At 37.7% G+C, this 14,099-nt stretch overlaps 1 protein-coding gene and 1 non-coding gene across 3 annotated transcripts in view; one reads left to right on the forward strand and one right to left on the reverse strand.

Moving 5' to 3' along the window:
* DERA (deoxyribose-phosphate aldolase) overlaps positions 1 to 14,099 on the reverse strand; it is a 144,247-nt gene that overhangs the window by 113,177 nt on the left and 16,971 nt on the right. The window lies entirely within an intron of this gene.
* Positions 10,537 to 10,655, forward strand: LOC111747255. Its single transcript, XR_002783453.1, has one exon. It is a non-coding gene; the product is annotated as a 5S ribosomal RNA (ribosomal RNA).

Raw genomic sequence — 14,099 nt, forward strand, 5'->3', positions numbered from 1 at the left:
GGACTACTGCAGAAAAGGTTATTGATGAGGAAATATGTCACAATTCTACATTTCTTTATAATGTGATGGGGAAAACTGCTGATTGCATACTGTACTATGAAATATCACAAATAATAATAAAGTACGTGCATCCACCACAAAGATAAAATCACCAAGAAAATCAGTTTCTACAAAAGACATTTTCTCTCTCTCTCTCTCTCATTCTCTTCCACTTGATTCTTATCAATTTTAATGGTATAGAATCCAAGTTAGCTTTTGAGTGATTAATAATGATATTCTTATTTAAATATCACTGAAGAGTTTGGGTGCTTTTTGTTTCTAATTAAATTATTCTGTTAGCTGAAATCTTCTAACAAAACAGATTTTTAACATTTCAATCCATCTGCTCCTCAAAGACACTGTAGGTTTTCCTGCTTGTCTGCTGAGCCAAGTTCACAGAGAGTTGGGAGTCTAAGGTCAGGCAAATGAAATCTGCCACTTCTTATCCACCCAGAGACTGATTTGGTTCTCAGTAGAGGCCAAGGAAATATCATATACCAGATAGACACACTAGACTCATCCCAATTTATCTGAAACCTATAAGAACCTCTTTCTAACCAAAGGTAACGGAGGTGCTTGCTCCCTCACTCACTCTCTCTTCTCTCTCTCTCTCTCTCTCTCTCTCTCTCTCTCTCTCTCTCTCTCTCTCTCTCTTTCATTTTTAATTACTAGTGATCAGGTTCATGGTAAAGACCGTTTCAGGTAGATTGTAAAAATGAGTGAAGCAAGGAGTTGGATGAAATACAATGCTCACCAAAAGGAAGCTGCTGACAAGAGTATAAGAAGAAAGCCTGTGATGGTACAAGGCTTTGAGGGGCTGTCCTTAATTTCATATAACTCTTCCTGGAAGCTCCTCCCCACCTCTTCTCTACTCCCCACCCACTACCAATACCATGGGAAGCACTGCTGCCAGAGAGAGGTCTCAGGCAATCCCAATCTTCATGATCTGGCTTCCTTCTCCCTCTCATGCCCCATCTTCTCTGTTTCTGACAATTCAACTCTGCGGCACAGCCTTTCCAAAGTACTAGGAGTTCACTGACACATTACGTCATGTGCTGTCTCTGGACCTGCGCATGCTGCTTGTTCCTTCTACCTAGAATGCCCTTCTTTATCTTGCCTGTATGGTGACCTCTTATCAACCTTTAAGACTCAGTTCAAGGATCTGAGTAGACATTTTTCCAAAGAAAAGATACCACTGGCCAACAGGTACATGAAAAGGTGCTCAACATCACTAATCATCAGGGAAATGCAAGTCAAAATCACAGTGAGCTGTCATCTCATAACTGTCAGAATGTCATTATCAAAAAGACGAGAAATGAGTGTTGGTGAAGATGTGAAGAAAAAAAGAACCTTTGTGGACTGCTGATGGGAATGAAAATTGGTACAGCCACTATGGAAAACAGTATGAAGGTTACTCAAAAAATGAAAAACAGAACTACCAAATGATCCAGCAATTCCATTTCTGAATATTTATCTGAAGGAAACAAAATCACTATCTCAAAAAGATTTCTGCACCTCCATGTTCACTGCAGCATTATTTACAGTGGCCAAGATATAGAAACAATCTACTTGTCTACTGACAAATGAAGGATGAAGAAAATGTGCTATATATACAAAGTGGAATATTATTCAACCACGAAAAAGCAAATCTTGCCATTTGTAACAATATAGATGGACCTTGAGGGCATTATGCTAAGTGAAATAATTCAGACAAAGAAAGACAAATATCGTATGATCTCACTTAGATGTGGAAGCTAAAAAAAACTGAACTAATAGATACAGAGAACAGACTGGTAGTTGACAGAGGCAGGGGGTAGAGGATGGGAGAAATGGGAGTCAAAAGGTATAAACTTCCATTTATAAAATAAATAAGTCATGAGGATGTAATGTATAGCACAGTGACTATAGTTATTAATGCTGTATTGTATATTTGAAAGTTGCTGATCTTAAAAGTTCTCATCACTAGAAAAAAATAATAACTGTGTGGTAATGAATGCTAACTAGACTTATTATGGTAATTGTTTCACAATAATACACTTATCAAATCATTATTTTATACACGTCAAACTAATAAATGTTATATGTCAATTATATCTCAATTAAAAAAAAAAAGACTCAATTCAAGTGTCACCTGCTCTATGAACCTTCTCAGGTTGAGCTATTCCTTTGTGTCTTTGTGCTTTCATGCTACTTTACAGTCTTAGTATAATTCCCACCATTATAAATGACATGCTGAATGATCTGTCTAAATGTTTATTTTCTCAATGGCTTTCTAAAACTCCAACCAATGTGCCCGTGAATATATGGGTGACATTCAATAAATAAGTTTAATGGTTCTCAAAGTCCAGAAATGACCTAATTGTGGTCATCTTTCCCAGTTGCTTCTTAAAAAAAAAAAAAAAAAATAGTATTTTCCCCCCCAACTTTACTGAGGTATAATTGACTAATAAAAAGTATATATATATATATATATATATATAAAAAGTATATATATATATATATATATTTAAGGTATACAACTTAATGTTTTGATATACATTGTAAATTAATCACCACAATCAAACAATTAAGATATCCGTCACCTCACACATTTACCATTTTTCGTGTGCTCAAAACACGTAAGATCTTAGCACATTTCAGGTATCAATACAATATTGTTAACTACAATCTCATGGCTTACAATAGATCTCCAGAACATATTCATCTTGAATAATGAAACTCTGTACCACAACTGTTTCTGATTAGAAAGGAGTTTAGATCTCCGTAAGAGAAGTTGGGACTAAAGCGTGAGTGGGACATCTGAAGACATTCGCCTTACAAACTACTTTTTAGTACAATTCCCCACCAAAGATTAGAACCCGTGAGGCCTGCTCTCACACTTCTCAGATACCACTTGCCAGAGGTCCCTGCGAGCCCTCTACTGGAGAATGTAATAGGATTACTTCTCTCACAATATCAGCCTCCACTGCTAAAAATATCATTAGTGGTCATAAAATTATCCAGCCCCATATTTAATCTAGCCACAAAATTTGCCTCTGTGACCTCCCATGGTAATGAATTATAAGTGACTATCTCATTTTATTAGCACTTAATTTGCTACTCTTTAATTTCATCAAATAACCCTTGTTCTCATATTATGGGGTCTGGGGAAAGGAAAGGACTGATTGGCCTTTGTTATGTCCTTCATAATTTTTAACATTTTATTCGAGTACCCTTTAGCGTCTCCTTTCCAGAATAGTGATTCTAATGCACACAATCTCATCAGGACCATAGAATCTTCTCTTATGGGGCCAGGAGGGGTTTCAAGTACATGTGCCTTTGGGGAGAATAGACATGAAACCATAATTGGAAGGCAATAATACTCTTTTCTTAAAACTCTCTAGTGAAGGAAATCCCACTGTTTCTTTTAGTATGTCATTTTGGTGGCTTTCAGCCCCTTCTGTCAGTTAGAAATTTGTTCTCAAATACTCTTCTCACAATTTTTTATTATTATTATTTTTCCTGTTTGAATCTTAGTGGAGACGGAGACCACTGTCCCTGCAAATCTAATTTGTAGTCTTCTTATCGCTTTCATTTGCGTTTCATTGGATACTCACAATATTCCTAAAACACCGAGTAACTCTACAAAAGGAGGTTTATTTTGTACTTTGATTTTACCTTTGCTCCTGATGGAGAAAAAGAAATTGTGATGCTTTATTAGAGACTTTTACCCCAAAACTTGGGAAAAAGCAAGAAAGATAAATTTTCCATGTTTTCTCTTTTCATTTTTTCTGGATTTTTATATGTAATTGTACCACCCTAATTTGTTCCCTAGTGATGTCTCTGGTCATTTCCTGATATGTACTTCTATAGTTTTAATCCCAGAGTCTATTATTGAAGACCTCTTCTTACTGTATTCACCTAATTGTCTATTAAATCTGTGTTGTTTATTTTCTATTCTAATTTGCAACTTCCCAGGAATCAGCCATATCCTCCCCTATGCACAAGTGTCTAGCACAGAAATAGTTGCTCAATGAGCTCCATGTATCACAGTAAATTTATTTTTTACTTCAGATACTGAAACTAGTGAAATATCAACTTGATCATGTCTAGTCTTTCAACCTTAGTCCTGGAAAAAATTATCTGGGATAGAAAAAACAGTCCTGGATGTCAGTAAATGCCTGACCCAGATAGGCTCAGAAGATACTAGATTTATATAAATGACAGACTCAGCCTCACCTAGTTCCTAAGCCAAAAAGATTCAAGACAGAGACAAGCAGGTGAGTTCTAGAATTAGTCTTCTTCTCAAAGCCTAGTATCCAATAAACCCTGGGTGAGTCCGTTAGGGCATCCAGGCCCACACTGAACAATAGCCAACTCCCCTAACATTCCACTGTGTAAGCCCAGCCCTTAGAACCCAGACAGATGCTCTAAAAACCAAGACACCAGCAACCTGACAAGAGAGCAACCTGTCAACATATGCTGCCACAGCCCACAGAGCCTTGCTAATATAATATCTCCCCAAAGCCGCTCTGCCCCCTAATCTCAGACTCCCATGCCACATACGTTTGCAACCAGATCGTTCTTTAGGATATCAATCCAAGGCCAGGTGAGTAATAAGTTTACTACACCCTTTGAAATACTTCAACTTAAATTGCCAGCACCAAGTTGAAAGCCAACTTGATCTGCCAATTTGATCAATCTTTTTAATTCTCTGCTTACACTTCATTTCCATCTGCCTATCGCTTCCAGTATGTCTTGTATCTACAGCTACATGGGTTATAACATTCATTCAGAATATTAGAGGAGTTGGCTTATGTCCAATGGGAGCATGGGTGCTTTTGAGGGCTCATTCAGATCCGACTATGACTTACATTTATTCATTCATTAAACTAATACGAAAGGGAGTACCCACGGTGGTACCAGGCACTGCTATAGGCTCTGCAGATTCAGCAGCAAATGAAAATACAAAATCCTTACTCTCACAGCCTCACTAATCGAAGAGGCATAAAAATACATATTGACTATATTATATAATACATATGGGCTACAATGAGAAGTTTTATGGAGAACCCAGGGACAGGCACAGTCAGGGAAAGTCTCTGATAAGAAAACATTTGAACAGAACCCCAGTTGAAACAGGAAGTGAGCAATGAGGCCACCATCCAGGGAAACAGTGTTCCAAGCAGAGAGAAAGCCAAATGCAAAAGCCCTAAGGCAAGAGTAAACATGTCATATCTAAGGCAAAGAAGCTGTAACTGGAGGAGAGTAAGCACGAGGGTAGAGGAAAAAGTGAGAGAGGAAGTCAAGGGCCACATCGGATAGTAAAATGTTTTCCGAACAGAAGGTCATGTCCAATAATGTCATGAAACGAAATTTGTCAGTTGCAACCGGCATTTTAAAAACAAGAAGAAATAGAATAAAATAGAAAACATCAGGGTACACTTCTGAAATACAGGTAGGGATCGTTTATGGAAGTTCTGTTTTAATCACACGTATGTAGGCATGTACTGTGTGGCAATATAAAACACACTACTTATTGTGAGGCATGATCAAGAAGGTTAGAAAACCCTTAGGTCTGACTTTTTTGGCATGGAAGGGACTTTAGATGTGAAATGAGAAGTCTTTGGAGAATTCTGAACAGAAGGCTGCAATGATCTGGCTTACATTTTAAAAGAATGCCTCTGGCGGCTGTGGAGAAGCCAATTAGGAGACTCACACAAGAGCAGGTTGTAGCTTTAACCAGAACACTAGTAGTGGCATGGAGAGTGATCAAAATCTCATCAGACCACTAACTATAGCATTTCTAATATGCCTTTAAAATTTGCCTTTAAACAAACAAGAGCTACTTATTCTCTGGTGCTATTATTCCCATTTGGAGAGTGAATGGTCCAAGAAAAGTTGATATTCCAGAAGCAGCTACAAGATTCACAAAACACAAAGTTGAAGGAGTTTTCCTCTGCTCCCTACCCATAAATATCCTCGGGTAAGCATAAGAGTTCACTGATTAGAACTGTTAGGGCTGCGCCCTCTGCCTCCTCTCCTAACTAGCCCATACTCAGAGACTACTGGAGTGAAATCCAACAGCTCTTCCCAATACAAACTATCTGCTGGGCTTTGGTCCTCCTCACTAGCGTGGCCACGTCACCCTGTTTGCCCAGGAGAAACCAGCTGACACCCCTGTCCCATCCAGTTTGTCATTTGTCTTATATATTTCATTTCATTTTTAAACAAACTTATACCAATTTGGGTTTGGTAGACTCCAACTTTTACCTTGGTCTCCAGTAATAGAGTGTGAAAGGCAAATGCAGTGAACAGAGATCTCACTTGAACGTGTGGTTTGCTCCGTAAGAAAACTAAAACTTGACTTTTTGCCACCCTCCCAAACATAACAGAACTATAACACTCCCAGTATGCAGGGCATTCACTGACAACTGAGGGCATTTGAATATCTGTGGCTAGCAACAGCTAAGTCCTTCCAGTCTTGGGTGACAATAGGAGAAGTATGCAAAGCTGTCGTTTCTCTGCAGACATGTGATATAGTAGCATGCCATGCCCTGGCCTGAGCCCAATCCTGCAAGAGATACACCATGCCACCTGTCAGCAGGGTCATGACAAGTGTTTGAACCTGCAGGTTAGAGGAACACGGCATATTTATGGGGGATCTCTAGATTCTCGGAGGAGCACAGACTGAAAGCAATGCTTTTGTCATTTTTATATTCTATAAATCTAAAACTACTTATTTGGGCTTAGACTTTTTTATTTAAAAAAATATCTATGAGCAGCAGTGAACTCAAAAAAAATATGTTGAATGAAAAGTTAAATTCTGAATTTATATTTCTCAGGAAAGTTGATGATCTGTACTTTGCACAAAATGCTTTTCAACATTTATCACATGCCAACATATCTCTACAGAGATATCACTGACTCCAAGAAGTCTGGAACTTACACCATCAGCTCTCTTGCTTCTCAGACCTTGGGACTCGGACTAAAATTTACACCATTGGTTCTCCGAGTTCTCAGGTCTTCATACTTGGACTGGAACTATACCATCAGTTCTCCCTGGTCTCCAGCTTGCCAACTGCAGGTCTTAGATTTCTCTGCCTCCATAATTACATTAGCTAATTCCTCACATTAAATCTCTTTATCTATATCTATATCTATCTATATCTATATCTAACTATCTACTACTGATTCTGTTTCTCAAGAGAACTCAGACTAATAAAGATATAATTTCCAAATTATAGGAAATACAGAAGATAGAGAAATAAGTTAAATGATATCATGAAGAAATAATCAGATAAATCTAGCAGGGCAATCTATAGGTCAGGTAACCAGTATCATCAAACTCATGGCAGTAAAAAAAAAAGGACGGGGGCGGGGGTGTTGTTCAAATTAAGGGAGACAAATACAAGCGAATATAATGCATGGTCCTTATTTGGATCCCAGCTTTAACAAACCAGCTATAAAATACATTTTGGGGACGACTCAGGAAATTTAAATATGGACTTGGTATTAGATGATTATCAAGGAATTATTTCAAATTTGATTAATGTGACAATGGTATTATGGTACTGTAATACTTGCATTCCTTAAAGATGCAAACACATATTTATGAGTGAAATGTCATGACGGCTGTAATTTTTATTTAAAACATTTCAGAATAATGTTGCAAAGCAAACAGTAAATGATTAACAACTGTTAAGTCCAGGTGACTGGTATACATGGGTTATCTTTAGATTAATCCTTCTACTTTCCTAAATATTTAAAATCTTTAGTAATAAAAAGAAACTATATATAAAAGCAAGCTAAAATAAATAACAATAAATAAAAGAAACTATGGTAATCAGCCTCCAAAATGGCCTGCAATGATTCTTGTCTCCTGCTATTCATGCTCCTTCCACAATGAATAGCACTGACCTATGTGACCAATAAGACATTGTGGAAGTATCAGTGTGTGACTTCCGACATTTGGTAATAAACAACATTATGGCTTTTGCCTTACTACCCTGGATCACTGCACTGTCTCAGGGAGAAGCCAGGTGTCATGTCATAAAGACACTCAAGCAGCCCTGGGGAATATTCTCGTGGTAAATAGCTGAGGGCTCTCACCAGTTGCCGGCACCAACTAACCAATCACGAGAGGCAGCCAATTTGGAAGTGGACCCTCAGCTCCAGTCAAACCTTCAGATAACAGTAGCCTGGGCTGATGACTTGACTGCAACCTCATGAGAGACCCCCAAGCCAGACCACCCAGCTAAGCCGCCCCCAAATTTCTGACCCAAAGAAAATGTGTGTGATAATAAATGTTTATTGCTGTTTTCATTTGCAAAGTTTTGAAGCACTTTATATCTTAGCAATAAATAACATACAGAAATCAACATAAAAGCTTTTAATAGCAAACTACTTCACAAGTATAATATGGAAGACTAGGAAATATTTTACTTTTTCTCTTCTCAAACTATAAAATGTAAATATTTAACACTCCACTAATGTAAATATATACATCAAATTACACTAAAAACTAAACTATACACTTAAGATTAGTACACTTTACTGTATTTATATTATGCTTAGCTGTGGTCTACAGGTTTGTGTCCCCACCAAAAAATACCAAAATCAAAAACAAAAAAAAAACACTCTACGTTGAAACCTATGGAGATATTATTTGGAGGTGGAGCCTTCAGGAGGTGATTAGGTCATGAGGGTGGAGCCCTTATAAATGAAGTTAGTGCTCACACGTGCCACGTGAGGTTCCAGCAAAAAGACAGCCCTTAGTGGGGAAGTGGAGTTTCAACAGACATTAAATCTCCCCACATCTTGATCTTGGATGTCCCAGCCTCCAGAAAGTTCTGAGAAATAAATTTCTGTTGTTTATAAGCTACACAGTCTATGGGATTTCTGTTACAGCATCTTGAAAAGACTAAGACACACCTCAATTAAATTTCTTTTGAAAAATTATAGTGAAATTTGAGGTTAAAATATCATAGAAATAGATGCCCGTGTTTTTACACTCAGCTCAATCTATTACAAAACTAATATATTTTTGGTTTTTTAAAGTATCTTTAATTTAATGTCCATCAACTGTTTTTGTATGCTCTCCTCCAAAGACCTAGGTTAACAATGAAAATACCATTTGCCATAATAAAATTGGTGTCAACCAGTGACCGACCTTCCTGGAGAATGAACAGAAGCTTTTCACTTGTATTCTTTTTTGCTATTGTTCAAATAAGTTTAAATCTATGAAAAAAGGAATACTTTTTTACTCTGTTGGCAGTTTTTCCTAAACTCTTAGGGGAAGCATTATGAAAAGATTTTTCAGAAACTAAGTATTTCTACCAGGTTCCCAGTATGAAGCATTGCATTAACTATTTCAAAGAACTCTTAACCTGCCAGGTTGGGACTTTATAATTTTCCTAAACAATCCACATATCAAAGCTGTTTGAGAAACGTACTCTTGGTTTGAATCAAGAAGTCAAAAAAAGAGGCAGTTAAAATATCCAATAGTTTCTCACGCATTTCGTTTTTAATTTACTATAGTTCCAAGTGAGTCTGTTATAAAACTTTAACAGTAGTAACACATCCAAACCGAAAGACAAGCCACCGAAGCCGAGTACTGGACCGCCAAAGATGGAGAATAACAGGGCGTGCGGGGCACCAGCTCCAGGAATACAGCACTGCCCTGGAAGAAAAGAATCCCATGTTCTAGTTCTGTAGTATGTGGAATTGGAAAACCATAACAGCTATTTATGGAGCAGGGACTTTGTGCCAGGCCACCCGTTAGCTATCTTTCAATGCTTTATCATAGTACAGCTGGTGTGACCGTGTAGGTCTTCTCTGATGAACTCAACCACAGGGTTAGACAGCCATCACTGAGAAGGAAAAAAGAACCAGCCAACTTGGTATGACAGTCATCATTCAATTTGTCTGCACCGCAGTGCTAAACAGAGGTCATGACAAGACAGAAGATTGGGTTCTAGCTCCAGCTCTGTCACTATGAGAGGAATAGGCTGGCCAGAAGTTTCAACAAGCCAACCTGCCCTAATAGATTAGTAAAAATTAACTATAAGTCAAGGAGATAATAGACATTTCAAATATTGTATATAAAAAATCAAATACAAGTCAAAAAGAGGGAAGATGTTTCAAATATTAGATATAACATGAATAAAGACCAATTTGAGAATGTTAGGGCCTGGTCACAGCAATGGCAAAATGTTATGTTTGGAAGCAATGATATGGATGCATCCACCGGTGAGGCTGTATCAGGTCACAGAGAAGAATCCTGAAATTTAGACGCAGGACTCTAGACTTGAAATACTGGAGGGCCACCATTAATTTATTTCATCAGTTGGTAAAGAAGGTAGAATGGAAAGAGAAAAAACAACAGCCAAATTCCCACCAATTTTACATAATGTACATTTACCTCTTTGAAAATCTTGGAGGAGAAAAATAAAAGTTAGTTAAAAATGATGAAAAGAAAACGATTTTTTTTTTTTATAAAAAAAAAAGGAAAACAAAGTCTACGGCCATGCCACCCTGAACAAGCCCGATCCCGTCTGATCTCGGAAGCTAAGCAGGGTGGGGCCTGGTTAGTACTTGGATGGGAGACCACCTAGGAAGACCAGGTGCTGTAGGTGTGAAAAATAAGGGATTGTAAGCTGACAAGGTCTTTGCAATCTGTGAGGTCAACCAAGGGTTGCCTCACCTTAAAAAAAAAAAAAAAATGGAAAAGGTAAACAGGAAAAAAATAAGATCAAATAGGTAGACTCTTTTGCCTTTGAAGTCAAATTATAATGTCAAATGAAGATCTAATAAAATGGGAGTATTCTGAAGGGCTATTTAGAATAAAAATAATTTAGCTCACTTATACACATTCTCTAACGTGGGCTGAGTGAACCTAAAGAGAAAAGATCACAGGGAAAATAACCAGTAATCTGAATTCAAGTCAGCTAAAAACAAACTTAATAAATCCTATTGCACTAGGAGCCAAAATAAGTTACAACACTTGCAACCAAGAGATGTGAGTAGAAATAAGAACTCTTATGCCTTCTCCTGCCTTTTTTCCTTATTCTGCATTTTTTAATGAGAAAACACAGTAAATGAGATACACAGGGCTTTGGCAGTTTAAGATAAAGAGAGTCGCCTGGGTAAGAGGAGTGAAAAAATAAAAGCCATATTGGAAGTTATACCACCAGCTATGAAGAAGAGGTAGTGACGGGGGCAGGGGGCGGCTGAGAGGGTGAAGAGCCACATCCTAAGCAACATCCTGAAGTGGAAGAACTTGAAATTTATTTCAGGAAGAATCATGCTGTTGTTGTTGTTGTTGTTTGTTTTGTGTTTTGTTTTTATATTTGTTTTCTGAAGAACCAAGTCCTTATAAGAGAGAAATCGAAACAGCATGAAAGATAGGTTGAGAATACATCATGAAAGGCAAAGATTGGTAGATTAAAACAACTAAATTGAATGCAATAGACAAATAAGAGACACTGAGAGTTTTAAACTCAGGAAGTGCAATATAATTTGCCCTAATATTCAAAAAGGCAAACCCAAAGTTCTTCAAACCATTAGTTTGCCATCTAAATCCTCAGGTATAATAAGCCATAGCTAATCTAAATTTCAGTATCTACTTAAAACTACTCTCATTGGTCAGATCAGCATTACAAAAGCAGACAAACAAAAAATCTCAAAAGATATCTAGAAGTCAAAGTCAACAAAGAACTTAAGATAAATTAACCAAAAAACTTAGAGATGTAAACATTTAACTCTTCACACAGTGAAACTTCTCATACCCAATGTGGTAAGTTCAAATCCTGACTCTTAAGCAAAAATTTCATTTAGAACTTCACTGCCTTTATTTACATATCTGAAAAGGACATGGTATTATTAATTAGTTAACATAATTAACCACCAACAGAGGTATGCCCTTCAATCTACAGCCATTGGTATTATATCCCTAATGCTACTGTTCTATGTGGACCATTATAACAAACTGACACCTTACTTGTACCACTTCCCTAAGTAACACTGATACATCTACTCAAGTACATTTATGCCTAGAATACTATTCCCTCCATTCTCACCAAGCTAGCTCCCTCTCATCCTTCAGATATCAGGTTAACATTCTCCATGGAGCTCATCCATTAGGTGTCCCTGTTAATGTGTGACCTCAACACCCTGTACTACTTCTGCTGTCAAGATTATCATGGAGAAAATAGAAGGAATAGGGGAAAGTCAACATTTAGTGCTAACACCAGCTTCTTTTGCTCCTCAACTCTGAGAACACTAATAGTCAGATTTATATTACCCCAGGCAAAAGACTGGAAAACTCATTTCTGCAAAAACTGATCAAGCCTAGAAAAAAGACACATGGATATTGAATAACTGGGAGGGTTACAATGAAATAGCCCAGCAAGATCATCCTGTTTGAGAAGCCCCATCAATGTCTAGAAAGCTTCTAATGTGCTTTATTCTGCTACAAAATTTGGAGAAATTCCCAAGACAACCCTCTCTTCTGACACCAAGTGTAAGTTGTTGCAGGGGGTAGGGAGATCCCGAAGACCACTCTCAGGTTCCATAATTTGTTAGAAAGACATCCGGAGCTCACTGAAAGCTAGAAAGTTGTTATACTCACAGTTACAGTTTCATAGCAAAAAGATACAAATTAAAATCAGCCAAGGGAAGAGACATATGAGGCTGAATCCAGGAGAGTTCCAATCACAGAGCTTCCGGCTGTCCTCTCTCAATGGAGCAAGGGACCATGTTAACTCCTCCTTGCACAGGGTACTGCCAACCAAGGAAGCTCACCCGACCTTTGGTGTCCAGAGTTTTCGGTGGGTCTTTGTCAAACAGACATAGTTAACCCCAAGTGGCTGACCTCAGTCTCCAGCATCTCCAAAGGTGCTAATACAACATGAACCAAAGCTTTCATGACCCAGCAGGCACATTGTCAGACTATCTGGTGTGACCCAAAGCCCTCAGGTAAACAAAAATACTCTTATCAGGCAGGACATTCCAAAGACTTAGAGATTACCTCCCAGAAGCCAAGGGTAAAAGCCAGACCTCTCTTTACTACACATATGCCTCATCCTTAAAAGTGAAGGGCAAACAAAGGATTACCTGATATATAAGGATAACTTCTAGCATAAGAGATACAGAGTGAAAACAACTGGAGGGCAGTGGAGGGAGTGGAGGACACTTAGAGGAAACAAAACACTATGGGGAGCAGAAGAAAACTAAAGAGCTCACAGAAATTAAAAATATGGTAGCAGAATTAAAACATCCAAAAAGACTTGAAAGATAAACTTAAGGAAATTCTCTCTACTCCCTCATCCTCCTCACCCCCAAAATTAGACAGCAAACAGGAGAAAAAAAAGGTAAAATTAGAGGCTAGAAAGTCCAACACCCAAGGAATAAGAATTCCAGAAGGAGAAAGTTAAGAAAATGTAAGGGAGAAATTAATCAGAGAAATAATTCAAGAAAATTTTCCAGAATAAAGGAAGTTATGGTTCAGAATTTAAAGAGTCTATCAGGTGGACAGAGCAATTAAAAAGTCCATTACTATGAAATTTCAGAACTCCAAAGACAATGAGAAAATTTTCAAACTCCCAGAAAGAATAATAAAGGCGATCACATTACAAAACAGTGATAAGAAGAGAACCAAATTTGTCAACAGGACACTGGATAGAAAGAAGCTAAATACAGTGGAAAAATGCCTTCGAATTCCTGAGGAAACAGAATTTCAAATATAGTATTCTATACTCTGCCAAACTATCAATTAAACATGATTAAAGAATAAAAGCATTTTTTTGACATTCAAAGCCTTTATTTTCAGGAAGTCTCTGACCATTATACTTCACCAAATCAGCAGAAAAACCATGAAAGAGGAAGACATGGAATCCAGGAAAGAAGAAATCCAAATAATGGAGTGAAAATAAACCTTTGGATGATGGTGAAGGGAGAGCCCAGAATACTAGAGATGCAGCAGGTCTAGAGAGAAGCTGGATTAAAACAGGAGAGCTGAGGACACTAGGGGTGACATCTCTAAGAAAAATATAAAACTAATAAATTACAACATCTCTATG

The sequence above is a fragment of the Pteropus vampyrus genome, unplaced genomic scaffold (genome assembly GCF_000151845.1).
Source record: "Pteropus vampyrus isolate Shadow unplaced genomic scaffold, Pvam_2.0 Scaffold216, whole genome shotgun sequence".
NCBI lineage: Eukaryota > Metazoa > Chordata > Mammalia > Chiroptera > Pteropodidae > Pteropus > Pteropus vampyrus.